We start from the raw sequence: 3758 nt of genomic DNA, 5'->3' as shown, positions 1-3758 counted from the left end.
ATATATATATATATATATAAGTGTGAGTGTGTGTGTGTGTACTGGGAACAAGATAATATACACGATAATACAAGATGATAGATTCAGAGTCCGAAGCCTTTGTCAGTGCCCTTCACTTCTCTCTTCCTATTAGCCATGTTATGTATTTCCCTGATCCAGCGCTAGTAATAACAGCTCACAAAGCACGTTTTCCTCTCATTATTTCAGTTTTATGTTCGTGTCAGAACAGCTAGAAATGTCCTATTTAGTAGCTTTTCCTACTAAATAGAATTATGTGAAAGCAATGGGACATTGAGAACTATATTTCATTAATTGGTAACACGCAGTGAAAATTAACTTTATTTCCTGCCACTATTTGTAATGTTCTCTGCTTGAGTCGCAATGTTTGCTGCTGAGCAATCGCATGAAACCCAACCAAGTGAGTAGCGACTATTTTCGTAAACTAATAACCAAGGCAATAACTAAAACTACAGAATGTAAAATGCTAAACAACGAAGAGAAACTAAATTATGTGTAATATGATATGTAATTTCAGGTAGGTTAATGTTCCTATTGATTAAAATATGTGTGACTAAGAACCCATATCATTAAATGTAATTATTTAGCCATAGGTCAGTCTTGAACTGGGAAGTCTATCAAACCGAATCAAAAAGGCATTTCAGCTGTGAGAATCTCCGTTGTATATTTTAAATTTTTGGACGAGCATAATGTACCTAGAATCACATAATTTGCCTTTTCAGTTATTAAAAAACGGTAAGCTGCGATAAGCGTTAAGCTGCGATAAGCGTTAAGCTTCAACACAGACGGCAAGCTGGCAGAATTCTCAGCATCCTGGACGAAATGCTCAGAGACATTTCTTCCGGCTCTTAAAATTCTGAATTCAAATCCTGACGATGTCACTTTTACCTCTCGTTTTTTTTTTTCCGGAGTCGATAAAATAAAGTACAAGCCAAGTGTGGGATTCAATTTAAACGATGATGGTTTAGCTCGCCGAAGTTTCGAAGTCATTGTCAACAACATTCTTTTATAAGAATAATATGTGTGTGTGTGTACTTGGAACAAGATGATATACAAGATCCTGTACGTTCGTTAGCTATTCCAAGGGGCTTTTTGCCACTAGCGCCACTAAGAGTGAAAAATATCAATGTTGAATGTAATGATGTACTGGACGTTGACTGATGAGGAATAAGCTACGAATTTTTTGGTTGTTATGTTTCCGCAGTATTTCCGATTGTTGAGTGTGTTTATATATATAAACACACACATGCACACACACACACACATATACACACATGCGTACATATACAGGTGTATGGGGTCAGTAGGTGCGAATGTGCACCATTTCGGGGTCTACCTCTCGACGGCATCATTGCGTACCGCCCCCCTCACTGACATGAGGTCATGCTTGCTAGATCGACTGATTATCAGACATAGCTCAATTATTATATTTGTAACAGTAAGTTTGAATATTTTGGGCTTGTGTCACATGCGCTCATATATATATATTTAGAAAGTGATAAGAAATCGATTGTCAAGCTGACTCTGTTTTAAATTACAGTTTGATGGGTTTAGAGGCTTGTTATATGGTTATTTAGAATTAGCGCGAAGTGCATGAAAGTCGAGTAGCATTTATGCTTACATGAGTAAATAACATCAGAGAATCTATTTAACAGTGAAGGGTTGTGGAATCGAAAATGGTTAATGACTCTTTTATACATAATTTACATTTACCTATATTTGATTTACAAAGGGGAGCTTCACCTACTATAGACTATGATATAGTGTATTGGATATTTTTTGACTTGAGGTTGTGTATGTGTGTTGCTAAGGATGTAAATAATTTAGATTTAGGATTAGTGAAAGAATTCATGAGCACGATAAAGGCGTTTAAAATCCACGATATACACACTTGCCTGGTGAGTTCAGGGTGTCATCGCGCGGCACTTATAGATTACGTTTTTGCGGAGACAGGAGCCTGCAAGAGGGCATGATTCTGATGCCTTACAGTTACAAGTTTTTCTATTTGTTCTATGGTTGGAGTTTTCTATTAGTGATGTTGAGGTTGATTGGTTTGTTGTTACTAGGGAAGAAGAATCCATATTGGAATTCATAGTAGTATTGGATTGGGAAGTTGTAATGGAACTGATGTTTGCTGCCGTATAGGTAGGGTTGTGGGATGTTGGCTTGAGTTTAGTATCAAATACTTGAGGTGGGCTATTAAGGTTTGTATTATTGCTACTGTCTAGGCTAGCTTGGGATGAAGCAAGAGTTTAAGTATTCAGATGACTAGAGTTGTTTGTTCGAGGAGGCTATTATATATCCTAAATTAGGTGTGGTAGAGTAGATCTTCACTGATGATTTATTGAAAATGGGATAATATTTATATTGTAGTGGAAAATTAGATTTTAGAATTTCGCGAAATAATTTTGGTAGAAATTTAACTTGGAAACAGAGTGGTGGTGCAAACCATAGGGTTTCGCGTTTCCTATCCTTCGATTGTCATCGAAAAATGGACCCTAAATCTGACATATATCAGGACCACCAAGACTCCTGAAACGGCGGTAGGAACCTTAAAACTCTTCCTATCTTATTTGTGATATGTTTCTTTTTTCTTTATGCAAGTTGGACTATGTATTCTTAATAGCCACACACATTTACATTTTCCTTTTCGATTAGATGCATTTTGACTTGTAAATAGACGTACCTAGCTTGCTTTTTGTTGCCTTCTTTATCTAACAGCTCAAGTTCTAATCTCTTGAGCACATTGAAGTGTTTCTATATACAGAGAACAGCTGTCTCTAGTCTGTCATACCGGCCATGACGAAGGGAAATAGCCCTGAAACTCGAGTCGCCTTTATATATTTATATTTATATATTTATATATTTGATCCTTTATATTGAACACTCAATATTTCATCTACATTCAATACTTTCTTTCATGGTGCCATCCATTTTTATTTTATTTTATTTTATATTATATATTGTATATTATATTATATATCGTATATTCCATATTCTATACCCCACATTGGTTCTGCAGGAATATAAATAAAACATAAAAAACAGACAGTGTTGGAACTCTTTTAAACAAAATAATATATATATATATATATATATAATGTGTATATATCTATGTGTATATATCTATGCGTATACACACACATACACACACATATACTTATACATTTGAAATTTGAAAACAATGAATAGAGATAGTCTTTTCTGGGATAATTTTTATTTTAATAATAATGTTTGGCATATAACTCACTGTAAACATTGCTATTAAAATTATCCCTCAAAAAGGCCATCTCTACTCATTTTATCAACTATATAATACTGTACCAAGGATTTTTGAGAGAGAGTGTGTGTGTGTGTGTGTGAGAGAGAGAGTAAGTGAGTGAGAGAGAGAGAGAGAGAGAGGTGGGGGGAAGCGAGAGAATAAGGATGAATGAACGAACTGTAGCTTAACTACGATGGATGGCATTGGAACGATCCGCCCTGGACGGCATTTCTACAGGGGCGGCACTTTTGAGCCTGCTCTAAAAGCGTGCATAGGAGCGGAGAGGTGATTTTTTGGGAGGGAGCGACAAACTCAAGTTCTGCACTGGGCGGCACTCACTAAGGCTACACTGCAGCATTATAGTTTATACATACATGCACACCGTAATTGCTTGAAGTATGCAGTCACATACACATGTGAATGAATGTGTGCATGAGCATGTGTATGTGTGTGTATGTATGCGTATATATATATATAT

At 36.0% G+C, this 3758-nt stretch overlaps 1 pseudogene; it reads left to right on the top strand.

Moving 5' to 3' along the window:
• Nucleotides 1-381: 381 nt before the first annotated feature.
• LOC128250681 (uncharacterized protein DDB_G0271670-like) overlaps nt 382-3758 on the top strand; it is a 55877-nt pseudogene continuing 52500 nt past the window's right edge.

Source organism: Octopus bimaculoides, chromosome 24, assembly GCF_001194135.2.
Source record: "Octopus bimaculoides isolate UCB-OBI-ISO-001 chromosome 24, ASM119413v2, whole genome shotgun sequence".
In the NCBI taxonomy this organism is placed as follows: Eukaryota; Metazoa; Mollusca; class Cephalopoda; order Octopoda; family Octopodidae; genus Octopus; species Octopus bimaculoides.
Note: the sequence above shows the minus strand (reverse complement) of the source record. Positions and strands in the feature narration are given on the sequence as shown.